We start from the raw sequence: 17,420 nt of genomic DNA, 5'->3' as shown, positions 1-17,420 counted from the left end.
AACTTGATTGTGAATTAGCAGTGATATCAATTTACTCATGTCACAGTGGTTTTAACAGTGTTTTGGAAAGAGAAAAAGCTTTTCATGAGAATTGTGATAAATAGAAATATTCCTTTCAGAAATAGTCCTGTGGTTTTGTCCTTCATTTAAGCCTTTTCTCAGGACTCCAGACTGTTACATGTAGTTTACAATTTACCACTGAGTGAAATTATCCTTGTGGCTCAGAACATAATGAAGGTACCTCTAATATTGGCAAAGTTCCTTTTATAAGTTTATTAATTATTTTGGTAGTTTGCCTATTACTGAAATCACTGAAGATTTCAACTTGACATGCATTTCTTTGCACCAAGATATAATGAGTTCATGAATTAATTTACTTCTGCTGTATTTCTTCCTAAAGTAAAAGTATATAATCTCTGTCTCTCTCCCCCTCTCTCTGTTTGCTTTAAATAAGGATGGTTCACTTGGCTGAAAACTGTCTTGGGTTTTCTGTGAACTGAATAAAAATAATTCTACTAATTTTCACTGACTAAAAACTAAATAATAAGATTCTCCTCCTACCTACTATTGAAATTTATATGATATATAAAATGATATGTATTATTTTTATTGTAACTATTACTGCAACTAAAACAAAATTTAAAAGTTACTTAGAATGAAAAGGAAAGTTTGAAAGCAAAGGATTAGTTTTTAGCAGTTTCTTCTCAGGCCTGTATTGAACAGCTCAGACCTAAACACCCTAAAAGGATTTTTAGAGTATAGTGACCTTTGTACTGCTCCTGACCTGAATTCAGAAAGGCAGTGTTTCAGTAAAAAGGCTGGTTTCAATACCCTGCAACTGAGCCCTTATTTCTATATTTGGCCTCTCAGGGAATATGAGAGACGTTGCAGAGGGAACAGAAAGTGGAAGCCCCCAGAAAAAAGCAAGAAACCAAATAAACACAATTTCTTAAGAATTATTGAAGTCGGATTGTCATAAAATGCAGTTTTAGAATGCAGTGCCAGATATCAACAGGAAATTTAATAACAGAGAACACAGGGAATTAATTTTGGAGGGAAGATGCTGTATCCTCCATCTGCATTGCCATTAGAGAAAACCATTTTGAAGGTTTTTTCCTACAGACACCCCACTCTCAGAGATACAGTGATATTCACTTTCTAGGAAAGAGCACTTGATAGGGTCAGTAAAAGGTGACAGCGCCAAAATACAGTAAGTGTCTGAATATCACTTTTAAAGCCAACCCTTTTGCATCCTGAATTAGACTCCTAATTTTTATTCCATTGGTGAATTCTTACATGTTTTTTTTTTCCTAGTAGCATAACAGCTTGAGTAATAAGAAATTAATTCCTCATGTGTTAGTGACAACCAGATGTTCAGCCCTAGACAGGCAGAAGAAAGAAAAGCAATGGCAGATATGAAAAAAGAGTTCTCCCTAGAACTTCAAGCACCCTGATCCTTCTTGTTCTGCATATGTTCTGTATACTTATTCCCTGTAGAGACTTTTATCATGTGTAAGGCACAAAAAAATAGGAAATACCTTATGTCACATTCACTAAAGTGTATTTTACATGTATTTGAAACTGGAAATTTTGAAAGAGTGATTGTTTTTTGAGTAGGTATAAAATACAGAATTTTTACCTTTTTCCCACAAATATTATCAGAACTGCATTTTTTGCACAGATAATGGCTGATTTATAATTTTTATTATAACTATAGCTTTAAGTCTGCAAGCACTTTCACCTTACAACACAAAGGAACAGTCTAAAAAAAAGGTAAAACATGAAAAACAAAAATTAATATTTTGCCATAAATAAACTAAATATCTATGTCTTTTCAGTGCTTCAAACAGAGAATATTTCAGTATTGAACATTTCTTCTATGATCAAAGTTGTAGACATGTTTCATTTGCTGCTCAAGACTACAGCATTGTAGATATGTTGGTATCTGAAGTGTCTGCATTCACTTACACTGGAAAAGGGATTGTATTGCTCACTATTTTTTCTCCCTGCCAACTCATTCCACAGTGCACTGGTACAAAGAGTTTGTTTGTGGAGATGGAGTTTTGCCAAAGTGGTCATTAATGGCCATCATCATGTGCTCTCTGTCCGATACACAGGCTGGAGAAAGAGAGGAAAGGATTCCCGCCCCCCTCTCACAGATGTGCAGTACAGTCAGTGACCAAACCCTTTTTAAGAAATCAGCCTATATTAGGCATTTTAAAGATCATCACTGAATGGGAAATCTGAGAAAAAAACAAGCATTAGTCACTTTATTTCTCATTTTTGAGCCATAATAGGACAAATTGTAACTTACTGTGGTAATTCCCAAGTAGGAGGGTTAATACTATGGAACAATGGGAGGCACGTTGGTATTAAGGAGTTTTTGTCAACCCTATAACAGAAAGAAGTTACTCAATTCTTATAAGATTGATGTTGTCTAATCTTCCATTTGGAATCAGGATCAGGGTCCAGGGAGTGCTACAGGAGCCTCAGAAGGGAAGATTTCTCTCCTCAACAATCCTACTATGCCTCATTAAAGAAGTAATATATATAAAGTCTTTCCAAATATGGAATTAATGATTGAATGGCAGGTTCTGAAGATGACTAAAAGTCCTTGTTGAGATGTCTAGCAACTCTATTTCCAGTTTCATACTAATTTGGAGATTTTTATAGCTAATAATAACACCCTGAATACCTTTGACACTGTTATAAGATACCCCAAAATTGTCCTTTTCTCACTTCCAGCGGACCCCACCATGGGCACTGAGATAGCCAAGATCAATCACATGCCTGCCATTCTCCATCTGCCTCTGTCCCCAAAATACCTCAGGACTGCTGCAAAGTTTGCAAAGAGCCTTCCTATTTCGGTTTTCCTCAGTTTCTGAGTCACAGCATCTGGAACTTTCATAGCCTTTTTGCATCACTAAACTCAGGTTTATCTCAAGATTGGGGAATAAAAGTGGAGGTTAGCTCATGTCAAATAGCCAAGATTTAATATTCTTCTCTTCAGTTTTTATTTTTTATCATTTTTTCATTTAATAAGTAAATGAAATTATATTCACAGTGGAATATGCCTTTTTTGTGAAAATTTCTTATATTTGATTAGCACAGTGTTATTTTCTATATATTCAATGATCAATTAAAATGGTATAAAACCAAATAAAATACCAGATGAAATAGATATAAATCTTGAAAAGATACAAAAATATCTAAATAACAATACATAAAAGAAATTGAAAAATAACTTCTAGAAAACTTCCTTAGATTCAAAAAAAGGGGAAAAAGGGGGAAAATTATTAATCAATGGCATGCAACAGGGTGTTTGATTATAACATGATGATAATTTTTCCAGGCCTTCCCAGCAGTGTTCAATCCAAGTTATAAATAACATCACAGTAAATGCTAATGGCTGAGTTACGCATTCACTTTCCATGTTATCACTGTGATCTTAAGGGATTCATTCTGGACAATGTCCATCATGCCTGTCTTACAAAATGAACAGAATTCCAGATAGGAAGCTAAACAAGCAATTTTAGAGAGGAAAAGCATTCCTAATTTTTTAACAAATCTTGAAATAAAAGGAATTATGGAAGAGCTCACACTTTCTTTCATATACAGAGTGTAAAAATGATTTTCACCTCTGAACCACGTCTGTGAGAATAACAGCACTCTAATAATAGTCATCATATTTCCATTAGTGTTTATATTTTCTATCTGAATTACAGAACATTGTGTGGCAGATGGAAAGGATGCAGATTAAAAATGTGTTAACAGTAACCCACCATGCTGTCAAAAAGCTTTGGGAATTCTTGAATCAAGAAAAAATCATGAGCTTTTAATCAATTTAAAAAAACTGATAGGAATAGGTTAAGGTTATTAATAGCTGAAGGAAATACGAAATTTGCAGTCAAATAAGCAGATTTCAAAGAGGGTTTTGTATACAAACTATATTTTAGTAGTTTTCACCAGTGTATATTTTCACCCTCAAATTCAAATTAATTTAGGTAACAAGGTAAGGCTGTTAAATACATAAATACATTCTGGGAAGGCATCATTACAAACTGAAACTCCTTAGAGATCCAGCATACCATGTGTGATCCAACTTGACATATTCTTGTTAATAAGCAGTTTCAGTAGATTTCAGAGGCAATGTTTGACAGGGTCCAGTGGTCCTGTTATAATCTTTCAACTGGCACCTTAAGCATGGACATGTGAAAGGTAGCCCTACTTACTTGTTTGAAGTTTCTTCTTTCAGCAAAGATGCCAGAAGAACTACTCCTTCCTGGTATAAAATTATAATTCTGGACCTAAATTATAATTTCATAATTATAATTTATAATTTTAATTATGAAATTATAATTTAGGTCCAGAATAAATGTCCACTCAGAACAAAAGTCCAGCCAAAAAAAAAATGCTTCTACATGGCTGTATATAACTGATGAAAGCACTTTTCAGGAGCTGATCTTTGATGATCCTTGTAGGTCACTTCTAACCAGGATATTCCATGACTTATGATTTTCATATTCCCTGTCAATATATAACATCCAATGCTCAGGATTAACAAAAAATAAAGTGTAGAAAGTATGCAAACCTTAGCCATGGCCTCTGTTATAGGTCGTTCTTTGTTTGTGGTTCTCTGTTTGTGGACAGCTCTGTGTGATGAAACAACCTTATTGCTGTTATTTCCAGGCATAAGAAACAAAATCACAGAGAGAAAAATATATTTCACAAGATCATCAATTACTCAACAACATAATTTGGAATATAAATCAGGTTTCTTACGTCTCAAGCCTCCACACTCTTTCTAATTATTATTTTTTTTATCACCTCTATCTCTTCAAGAAACACACAATACAAATACTTTGTCATCCATGGCTCAAATTATCTAATAAAAACTATGCACATTTGCTGTTTTGTTGTAGTGTAAAGCTTGTCATAGGATCAAATCTACTTTAAAATCATTTCCATTTCTCTTTTTTAGCAAAATACCTGCTTATATTCTGTAGTAAGTTTTAAAGAAAAGTAATTCAAAAATATTCAGAAAATAAATTGAAATAATCACAGGGAAAACATAATTTCCTGTTGCAAAGACATCTACTTCAGATATTCTTCTTCTATTCTTATGCCAGATGTGAATTTGGCTCACACGCCCTTGCATACAGCCCTATTGCAACATTAATCAAGTGATTAAGAGAGCTGTTATTTCTTTGTACATCCTTTTACTGATCATTGTGACACATTAGTCATAGATAAAAGGAATATCAGAGGCTTGCTTCAAAAATTGTGTATTGTCATTTCCACTGCAATGACAACTTCTGCCTTTCAGTCTGCAAGAATGGAATAGCACTAAATAACCTGGCCTAGAAACACTTCCATCTCTGTCTAAAGGGTGTTTATTCCAGAGCAATAGCATTTCTTTTTGAAAAGAGAGAAACAAAGAGGGGGAGAGAGAAAGAGAGAAAAAAAGAGAGAGAGAGAGAGGAAGGAAGTGTCGGAAGGAAGTGTCGGAAGGAAGTGTCGGAAGGAAGTGTCGGAAGGAAGTGTCGGAAGGAAGGAAGGAAGTGTCGGAAGGAAGTGTCGGAAGGAAGGAAGGAAGGAAGGAAGGAAGGAAGGAAGGAAGGAAGGAAGGAAGGAAGGAAGGAAGGAAGGAAGGAAGGAAGGAAGGAAGTGTCGGAAGGAAGTGTCGGAAGGGTCGGAAGGAAGTGTCGGAAGGAAGTGTCGGAAGGAAGGAAGGAAGGAAGGAAGGAAGGAAGGAAGGAAGGAAGGAAGGAAGGAAGGAAGGAAGGAAGGAAGGAAGGAAGGAAGGAAGGAAGGAAGTGTCGGAAGGAAGTGTCGGAAGGAAGTGTCGGAAGGAAGTGTCGGAAGGGTCGGAAGGAAGGAAGGAAGGAAGGAAGGAAGGAAGGAAGGAAGGAAGGAAGGAAGTGTCGGAAGGAAGTGTCGGAAGGAAGTGTCGGAAGGGTCGGAAGGAAGTGTCGGAAGGAAGTGACGGAAGGAAGTGTCGGAAGGAAGGAAGTGTCGGAAGGAAGTGTCGGAAGGAAGTGTCGGAAGGAAGGAAGTGTCGGAAGGAAGTGTCGGAAGGAAGGAAGGAAGGAAGGAAGGAAGGAAGGAAGGAAGGAAGGAAGGAAGGAAGTGTCGGAAGGAAGGAAGGAAGGAAGGAAGGAAGGAAGGAAGGAAGGAAGGAAGTGTCGGAAGGAAGTGTCAGAAGGAAGGAAGTGTCGGAAGGAAGTGTCGGAAGGAAGGAAGGAAGTGTCGGAAGGAAGGAAGTGTCGGAAGGAAGGAAGGAAGTGTCGGAAGGAAGTGTCGGAAGGAAGTGTCGGAAGGGTCGGAAGGAAGTGTCGGAAGGAAGTGTCGGAAGGAAGGAAGGAAGGAAGGAAGGAAGGAAGGAAGGAAGGAAGGAAGGAAGGAAGGAAGGAAGGAAGGAAGGAAGGAAGTGTCGGAAGGAAGTGTCGGAAGGAAGTGTCGGAAGGAAGGAAGGAAGTGTCGGAAGGAAGTGTCGGAAGGAAGTGTCGGAAGGAAGTGTCGGAAGGAAGGAAGGAAGGAAGGAAGGAAGGAAGGAAGGAAGGAAGGAAGGAAGGAAGGAAGGAAGGAAGGATAAAAAATTCAAATGGTTTTTTTTTTTTTTTAAGGGCCTCTTACATAGAGAGGGAAAGATTTGTTGTTAATAATTAGCCAGATACCTCCTCCATCACCGGTGGTAAAATTGATCTAACTACTTAAAAAAGCCCTGTGCTGCAGTTTTCCTTTTCCTACATTTGCTGACTAATCTACACAAATCACTGAGGACAATGGATATAAGGAACTGAGTATTTTTTGTAGTGGATTCCAGTAAGAAATGGACTTCATAGTGTGATTGTTGTTATTAATAGTCAGAAATAAAGCATTTGATTTACCAAACATCTATTTTTGAGCTGTAAGTGAAAAATACCAGCAGTTTCCAATAACACAAAGACAAATTATACAAAACCTAATCCTTTGGTGAATGACATATACATCAGATTTTTAAAATTCAGAAGTCTGTAAAATCCATACCCTCTTCCCAGACACCTTCAGCTTTATTCTACACCAACATAGTTCATCATATAATGACAGAAGCCACCTAGGTATTCACCTACAGCCACAATTTTGGCATTTTGGAGTATTTTGACCAAGAGTTTGGGGCTCAACAGCCCCACAGGCAACCTTTCTGTCCTTCCCAAGGGTCATGTCACAGCCAGTGACTCCCAGTTTCCCAGCATGGATCTGTGACTATTGCAGTGCTGACATCTACAGAAATCAATTCAATGTGACAGTGGAACAGTGGCCAATATTAATCCTTAAAAGGTGTATTCAAGGAAGAAATTTTAGTAGGTGAAAGCAAAAGCTTTTTTTTCTTCTTGTACAAGCAGCTACACAGCTCAGAGACCAGTGGGGAAAAAAAAAAAAAAGATTGAGTTTTTTTTCCAAAATTGGATATGATCTAATCTAAGGAGTATGTCATATTCCTTCAAGACAGACCTCTTAATTTTGAATCAGCATGGGGGCCTAATTGAACAGACTAATCTTTCCCCACAATATTTTCACCAACTCAAATTTGTAAGATAAATGGATTTGTAAATAGTTGTTCATTCCACCAAGAAAAGATAGCTTCTAAGACTGCTATGAAAGAAGTGTTTGACATCTATTATTACAGTCTAATTGCTGCACATTCACAATGCCATAAAAGTGTGAAAGGGTGTGCTGTTACTTTTTACTGGCAAGTGTTCTGTGATGAAAAATGTGTGGAAGTATAGGGCATGAAAGAGTTATAGTGAAATTCAACACCTGTAGCATTACATGTAAGCTTTGAGAAAAACAGAAACATGCAACTCTGTTAGTGACAGGTAATCAAAGCACAGGATACTTTTCACAATTTTTGTAAAAAGATTTTTAAACAAATCTTGGGGTTTTTTAAAAGCATAATATGTACTGCTTCTTTAAAGATGACACAAAAAAAAAAAAAAAAAAAAAAAAACAAGAAGAAGCCAGAAGAATGAAAAGTATTAACAAAAATCATATTTAGTCTCTTGTAAATCCTCCTGCCTCCAAAAATTGGAGGATAGCCCTGCATGTTATTATAGGTTTCATCAGTAGATTCAGATCCAGAGCTGTGATTAAGACCTGAAAATCTTAGGCTGAAACTGACAGATGCACTTCACCAACAAACATGTAGCAATAATCACAAAATTAAGTTCATTCCACGTTTTAGCTAATCACCATGGAAACCTATATTCATTGGTGCCTAATTGGAAATGTTCCTGACCTGGAAAACTCTGTAGGCTTAAGACTGTATAATTTCTTATTTAAGCAATTGTACTATTCTGTGTTTGTGACAGTACACCCTGACAACTTTGGCAATAATCCCAGAGAAAAATATTTTCCTGAGAAGCCTCCTTCTTGCAAGTATTTTTCACAATCTAGAGGGACTTCTGCCCCAAAAGGTGGCTTCATCAAGCCACTTCTACTGTTTGTGACATAAATACCTGAATACCCAGTCACAGGTGTTACAGAAAGCTGCTGTCCTAGTAACTCCAAACTGAAAAGCCACAAAAATAATAATGAAGGTTATGTCTTTCTGTCTGAAAGAAAACTGTGGTGCCGTGACAGCATTAGGAAAACTCCTGCAAAAAAATGTTCTTCAGGGATTATTTAGCTTGCCATAACAGAGTAGAGGGGAAAGAGTAACTACAGACTGGAAAAAACACTCTATGTAAAGGAAATTTTAGCTAAGAGTCATGCCTAGACTGAACTCCAGAGTACTGCTACATTACAGAGGTACTGGTGTCAGAACTAGCTGTTTATAAATCAGTTCTGGTTCGTCTGCAACCCACTGTTTGATTACCATGCAAATGCTCCCCCAGCTGCTAACAAAAGCATTTTTATATGCATTTCTTTCATCCATTACTGTCTTCAAGAAGTAAATAATTAATCCTTGTTAAGCAGTTAAGAAAAGGGCACAAAGGACTTAAAATTATTGGAGATAGTTCTGGGGTTTTTTTTCTTTCCATGAATAGAAGGATTTAGCAAACTAAACTGTTTACTGCTAGAAAATTAATTAAATGATGAGTCAAAAGAACATTTTCCTCAAAATTACAAATCAAAATTACAAATCTGAAATTAAATGTGATTGTTTATGAAAGCCATGATCTTCAGATGGAACATAATATCTTTATCTCTTTTTCAAACACATCTTCAAGTAAATAACTTAAGAAATACACAATTCTTTTTAATTTTCATGGGACTAAGACTTGGTCTTGCATATTGGCAGGATATTGTGTGATGAAGACATTGGTTTGGATTTTGTCTGTGTATAATCAACTTTCTCGATTTAGTAGCGAGTATGGAGAAGTAATGCAAATGTTTCAGCATTTTGTGAAGGCTTTTTTGGATCAGCTACAAGAAAGGTGTGGAAGCACAGAAAACACACCTTTACTCTTTCTATTCTCCAGTTCCTGGTTTGGGCTTTGTCTCTCTGGCTCTCATCACATATATCCTACTCACTGCCTTCTGTATTTCATGCTCATGAGCTGCTGAGTATGTACTCCTATTTTTGCTATGCACACTGCTTGCCACAAAGAGTCCCCTTATCATCAGGTTATTTGCAGTACCCATCTAATTCTCTCTTTTTCTTACAGTGAAATTTGCTCAGGTTCATGTTCAGTCTTTGCTGTTTTTGCCTACTGGTGGTGCTGCTGCCTCAGGTTAGACGTGGCTGAGTCCTGGATATCCAGGTCTCTGAAATGCAGTATCCAGGTCCATGAAATGCAGTGCAGCCTCTTCAGTATTAAATGCTGTTGCAAAAAGCTGCTCCCATCCCTGATCCCTTCCACTAATGAAAGCAACCTCCTGCTGTCACTCTTGGCTGTTTTTTCCCCTATCCCTTCCTCTTTCTCAGGGAATAATCAGCATATAATCCCATCTGACTGTGTGAGCATGAGATGATAAAATGGGGAGCCCATTTTCCTATCAAGACTGGGGTTTAGCATTGCCATATGAGAGGTTAATGCTCTTTTTCCAAGAAGTGCTCATTGCAATACTCATTGCACCACACTCTGTATCTTGTTTGCTAAATTTAAGTTTTCGTCGGGGTTTTGCCACCTTAATAGCTAAAACCCCAAATATTTCTTATTAGTTTTTTCAGGGAAGCAGCTTCTTGTTGGCTATTAAAACCTTACATTTGAGATGTGTTTAAACAACTTAAGTGCTTTATGTATCTATTACAGTGACTTTAAAACCTTCCAAGCCTTTGGAACCATTCCCATGAGATATCTTGGCCTGGGACATTAATTTATCTGCCATGTAGAAAACTTTCAAATTTTGTTTTAACAACCTTTGAAGTTTTGATACACCTGATAATTGAAGTTTGGGAGCATAATTGTTCCCTTGCTCTTCTCCCGAAAGCATTACGAATTTCCAGTCTTCAGATAACTAAATGTATTCATTCAATTTTTTAATGTATCTCTCTCTGAATAGAGTTCCTTTTCTCCTGAAAATGTTTGGCAAACTTTGAAGATTCCTGTTATCCTAACAGGAATCTTCATTTAAGGAATCTAACATTTAAGAGCATTCAGAGTAATGTTAGCTTTTGCCAAAGTATACTCCCCAAGTCTTACTATTGCCCTCAAATCAGCCATTTCACTCCTGCAAATACTTACATGATGAATAAATGCACATTTAAAGCAGTTGCATTACAAAATGAGCATTTTTTGAGTTCATGGTTTTAATTCTTGTTCTCTATCATCTATTCCCATAAATGGACCTCCAGAATATAAATTAGAGCACATATATTTTAATTCTGATGGCTCTCTTAATGTTTGCATGACTGCCAGCATCTTCCTTTCTATATGCTTACTGTACTGTTCTGTCAGAATGGCAAAGGGATAGCAAATCATAGCTGGGAAATAAGGATATTTTTTCACTTCAGCTGTGCAGAAAATGAATGCAAGAAATCAAAATTAGAATCCATCAAGCAAAAAGAAAAAAAAAAAAAAACAGGGTAAAAATAATGTTAAATATTTATTATTGATTATGTTAATTGTTAACAGCAGACTAATAGACTTTGTTTTCTTAATTTATATAGAAGACAAATAAATAAAGGGCCAGTATGTAAAAAGTATTTGTTGTTGTCAATTCTTTCCCAGAAAATAAATGGGTGAGAGATTCTCCTAAGAGGTATGAGAGCAAGATTTTCAGTGCTTTAAACAGTAAAGGACAGACTGGGAATACCAGGAATAATACACGAAGTTTTCAGTTTTCATGTCCTATATAATATGACCAAGTACTTTAATATTCATCTGACTGTGGACAAAATGACCAGACTTTGCCTTTCTTAATTTAAAAGCCATCAGAAATATTCAGATTACATCATTCACCATCTTGGAATTTTCTTCCCATTGGAATAAAATGATCAAGAACTAATTTTGAAGACCCTGTTTTTCTGCTGGGAGCAGCTTCCAGAGGTTATCTGCAGATGGGAAGACTTCTCATTGAAACTGAACTTGAAATTTAACATTTTGAGACTAAATATACCATTTAAAAAGGTAAAAAGTTAATTGAGTCAAAAATAATACTTATGAAAGGAAACAGCCCCATGTGCTCCAGAATATATCCTTCTTTGTACTTCCTTCTGGTGTTTAATCCTTCTGAGAGTTTTGGTTTAGGAATTGTGTTCCCAGTTCAGTATTCTGACTCAAACATTCCAAACCGTGTGCCATTCTCTCATCACTCCCTCAGTCTCCCCCTGAGGCTGCTGGAAAGAAGAATTGAAGACAAAAGATAGAAATTATGGGTTGAGATAAGAACAATTTCCTGGAAACAGTAGTGAAACAAAAATGAAACAGTAACAGCAACAATATTTATAAAAGGGTGTAGAAGAAAAGTACAGCATTCTCCTTACAAATAGTCTGTCACTTAATCAGAGTTTTGCAGTTGTTCAAGGGTGTACTTCCAAACCATTGGAGAGAGTAGCCCTTCAAAAGCTGGACTGTTTTCTTCCACCTTTCATGCTACTCATGATTATCCATCCTCAGGACAATCTCTGAATTACCTTTCTGGAAATCTCTGTCCAGAATCTAAACATGGAATTGACTGTACCGACTCCAAACCTGGTCCAGACCATACTGAGAATATGTAGCACGCTAGCAACAATAGGATGCTTTCCTTAACATCCAAAGAGAATTTGGAATTCTCAAAAGCTGAAGTCTGAAGGAGAAAAAGGGTGAGAAAAGCTGGGGAAAATCATCCTCCCTTGCTCTCTCCATAGGCTGAGTATGGCATCAATAGGTGTCAAAAGATAGCACCCGAAGTAAGAGTAGGAGAGCAACACTGCACATCCCAAATGACCCTCATTGGCCCTGATGTTCTCATGTCATACGTTTCTCATGTCATAAGCTGATATGATATAGTACAGCAACATAGGAATCCTGATCCTTTCCCCTGCTCTGAAAAATAGCACAGCTTTTGTCCCATGCTGCATATATGGAAACAGAATACAGTGTTGGGCACCACGTGAACAGTCCAAGCAACATTGTGAGCAATCTCTGGTCCTAACACAACAACAGCTTAGATCAGATACTTTCCAGCCCTCTCACTGGGTAAACCTGCCATTATCTTAACACTACATGCCACAGAATGGGTGCCAAATAAAGCTGTCATGGATTAGGAATGGTGTTCCCAATTTAGTGTTCTCATTAAACACTCCAAACCATGTGCTGGTTGCTCACTCCCCCCTCTCCCTCCTTGTCCCCCTGTGACGGGATGGAGAGGACAATTGAAGGCACAAAAGGTAAAGGTCGTGGGTTGAGATAAGAACAAATTACTGGAAAGAGAAATTAAATAAGAAACAAATGGTAACAGCAACAATATGAATAAAAGTGTGTACAAGAAAGGAGAACAACTCACACAGGGAAACAGCTCACTACGCGAGAACCTGGAGTTCCTGAACCCCTGACCTGAAGAGAGTAAGGACATGAGGTGACATACAATAACCTGTGTCCTGGCCATGCCCGCTCCTGCTACTGCAAAAAATTTACCCTGTCTTGTCTGGAACCAGGACACTGAGCATAACTGAGCTTGATTTATGATAGAAATGTGTCTTCAAATAATGAAGTTTTCCTAAAATCAGAATTTTAATTCCAGAAATTGGTTCTGGGGATAAAAAGTTGTTGTGTGAACAAAACACACCTGTATCCAGCTAGGGTAAATTGTATCTTCTATGGTGGACAAAGAAATGCTGACAGAAGGATTGAAATCACTGTATGCTTTAAAGAGAGGAATTAATTTTAAATCCTACAAGGAAGAGACAAAAGACATATTAATAGAATTCTGAAAACAGAGAGCAGATGGCAATTTAAAAATCTTAAAATACCCATTTTATAAGGTTAATTTATATCCATCCTGTTATTAAATTCATTTAATGGCTTTTTTTTTTTTCCTAAAAATGTGTTTAGGAGCTTGCACAGTACAATGAAAGGTGTTAATAGAAAACCTAGAAAAATATAGTGATGCTGCACTAATTTAGATGCAATAGGTTGACTGGACTTTACAAAGTTGTTCTTGTACCACTTGCTTTATAATACTGTGAACAGTTAAGTAAAGTTCAGAATATGAGTGTCATGATAATAAATACTATCCAAAATCTTTTTAACCTTTATTAAACATAGAGAAATAACCAGAGAAAACAGTTAAGCTTTATGGCATATAAGGAACTAAGCAAGGCTCATTTTAAACAACATTTTTCCTATTATTTTCTTCTTTTGCTCTACAGCTTTTAGAAATAGTCTTATATCATCGTGTCTGGATGGTAATAGCTGTCTATTTGCGATAGACAAAAAAAAAGGAAGAGCAGTTTAAAATGAGATTGTTGTTGAAGTCTGTGTCCTTCAGAACAAAAGAGGACAAACAGAAGCAAAGGCAAGATAAAAAAGAGCAGGGAAAAAAAAATAAAAGGAAAATTCAGATTCTGTTTCTGAGCTTCACTTTTGAATTATAGATTAGATTTAGATTATAACTACTTTTTAAACTATGATGAAAGGCGTGCTCTCCTTTAGCTGATCTGAAGAGGACACATTCCTGCATTGGACTTGCATAATCCAGGGCAAGACTCAAGTCCTGCACTGAGGCTTCCTTTCCCTATTTGTTTTTGGCAAGATGTCTGAGTAATCTGTAAGTTTATTTGCCCATAATGAGAAGAGGTGGTCCAGTGGCCTGGACAGAGGCCGTGCAGTTCTAATCCACACTTCAGAAAGTCGATGTGGACCCTCTGTAATAGGAAGGTTCCTCAAAATTATTAGCACACTTGGATAGACAGATAGCTGGGAGGTTGCCTTAGCTAATCCACAGTGTTCATCCCCCCACCAGACAGATGTCCTTTTCTGTTCACAGCTGTGCTGCCTGAAGATCCTTTTGTCAGCCAGAAAAGGATGATGTATTTGCTCACTAGAGAGTCTCTGTGTGGGGTTAATAAAACTGCCATCAGCAGCAGGATATTTCTTCAGCAGCATATATGAGATGAAGCTGTAGCTGGCAAAACCAGGCTCTTTTTAATACAGACCAAACGAGAAAGGAAGAAAAGAAGAAAAAAAGCAGAAAAGGAGAATGGAGATAAACATATGAGGGAAGGGATGGTGGTATTAATGCTTTAGCTCATACTGAGAAGATGGCATTTGCACTTAGTTGTCTTCATCTGACATGGTATGTTCAGGGAATTTTTCACAACTCATTCTGAAAGTTTTGGGTGTTACAATGGAACCCCAAGGAACTTGGGTGTGGGACCCTGGAGAGTGGATCTCACCTCTTTCAGTAAAGAAATTAGTACACTGATGGGATTATCCTGTCCTCTTAAATTTTATTTTTTTTAATCCACCAAATGCAGTAATATTTTGTCCCACACTTGTCATATGCCTATGTGTCAGACATGAATTTGACACACCTTGTGGATAGTGTTTGTATCTTTGTGTGTCTCTGGGTTTTGGTTGGGATTTGTTTGTTTGTTTTGAGGAAAAGAACAGCTTGACACAGTCAGTATAATACTGGTTTAAAAATCTCTGCATGAGGTGAATTTAGAGAACCACAGATTTTGCATAGTAAACCAATTGCAATAATTGCACTGACAAACCAAACCCATTAATTGAAGAACGTGTCAGAAGATAATTGTAATGAGGTTAAATACTTTTGACAAAAGTGAATCCTTTTGTCATATGACATGACTTGGGAAGGAAATGTCAATCCACATTATGTTCCACAGCTGTAACATTACTCTTCATAGACTCAAACATATGCAAGTGAGCTATATCAGAAGTTGCATAATACTGATCTTTTTACCCCTGAGACTATTGCAAATGTCTATCATTAAGGCAGCTACAGCTAGCCAGTCAATGTCAATCAAAGCCTGTGAGGCATTTTACAAATCAGTCCCTACTGATACATAATGATATATGAATTAAAAGCAGGAGATGGAGCCATTTTTCATTGTAACAGCTAAATTTCCAATTAGCCTATTTAAGTACTTTTATTGTATGTGCCATGTGTATGCCATGCAGATATTATTACTCAATACATTTTAATTAAATAACACAAATGCTAAAAGGAGCTAACACTAAATCAGAAATTTTGCTTAAGTATGCTATATGTATGGAGGTAGGAGGAAAATAACATTTCTTACTTTATTGTTTACTTCATTTGACCTTCATCATTTGCTTCCCATTTCTTCACACACACACACACAAACACACACACACACACACACACACACACACACACACACACACACAGAGATTAAGTTATAGCCAAAGCATTTCTGACAATACTTTAGGGCTAAATATGGAGATTTAAAGAAAATTCTTGGGTAGAGAAAATCCAGAACAGAAATATCTATCTCACTCCTGTAGGTTAGCTAAATCTCATTATGATAATTGACTTACTCCCACATTTTACCAGAGACGCTGAAATGAGAAGCGAATCCACACTTTTCAAACAATTCCTTGGGGTTACTACAACACTCCTGTAGTGAGCCTAGCTGAAAGTATGCTCCTTTTAGGTGTGTTTGTGTACCCCAAACAAAAACACATGGTCAATTTCCTCTTCAGGATATTTGACAGAGGACAATGGAGCAGAAGAGAAGTTGGTATGATATTCTTGCAACTGTACTGCAGCTTCTCTATTCTCTGTCTAGGCATCCCCCAAAGCATAAAGCATCAGCTCAGTAGCTGGCTTATAAACTACAAGAACAGCAGATTGATGCTGTGTGAGGAGCTGCTTTGCTCTAGTTAGATTAGAAAATTTTAATTATTTTAATTATTCTTTATTGCTGTAGATTTTAAGTAGGGAGGTATCTTAATTTATCTTAATTTCTAAAATGTATCTCTTTCTTAGGAGATCAGAACAGTAGTAGTATCCGTATCTGTTTCCATCAGAACAGTAATCTTACCAAGATTATTGTAGAGTTATTTTCATGCTACATGCTGATTTTTGCATATCAGATCTTAAGATTTTCAGACATTGATTTTTCATTTGTCATTTGTTTGACCTCTTGTACTCAGAGAATATGATAGTTCCATTAATTAACACTTAGATGTTTATTCATTTTAAAATTATATAATAACATGAAGAATAAGATGATTTTCAAGGAACAGGAATAAGGAAAACTTTAAAAAATAGACGGAAATACACATTTCACATAACTATGCCAAGTAGTTACACAAATCTGTGAGACTACAGAAAAATAATCCCAAGTAAAAAAAGGAATTGTTAGAAATACTCTTTTTTATAAGACTTCCATTCCAGAGTTTCTTGACACATATTGTGTTTTGAATCTTCAAAAACAGTCAAGGGATTTACACATTAAAGTCCCCCTGGAAGTGTCTTTGAAAGTCCTCCCCAGGAGAACAGCCTGGAAGGAATTTTGTGCAAGGCATAATTAGGGGCCACGGTGTACCTGCAAGCTGAGCAAATGCAGAATAACACCATCTGTGTAGCAACTCTCACTCTGCATTGGAGTTAGTCCCATAATGTCACCTTTCTTCTATTATTAATCTGATTGTCCTCATTCCACACTTTACCTACCTCTGTGTAGATTCTCCATCTACAGGGAGAAAACTTGGACTTAACTGATTGACTCAGGGTGTTTTTTTAATATTATATTTATTTTTAAATTTATTTTTTAATTTTAATTTTAATTTTATTTTTATTCATTTTTTATTTTTTTCTCTTTTTCTTCTTCATTAAAACCTATTTAATGAGAATTAAGCTATTTGCTAACTCTTCATGAAGTGACATTACTTGTTTAATTTTAACATCCTGCTACCAGTTCTTCACATAAAGCTGAATGTTATATGAATGTGATGGAACACAGGTGCTACAGTGTGCAAACTGACCAGAAAAGGTATAAATAAGGCAAGTAAGAGGAT

Source organism: Ammospiza caudacuta, chromosome 3, assembly GCF_027887145.1.
Source record: "Ammospiza caudacuta isolate bAmmCau1 chromosome 3, bAmmCau1.pri, whole genome shotgun sequence".
NCBI lineage: Eukaryota > Metazoa > Chordata > Aves > Passeriformes > Passerellidae > Ammospiza > Ammospiza caudacuta.
The sequence above is the reverse complement of the archived record's forward strand: the minus strand, read 5'-3'. Positions refer to the sequence as shown.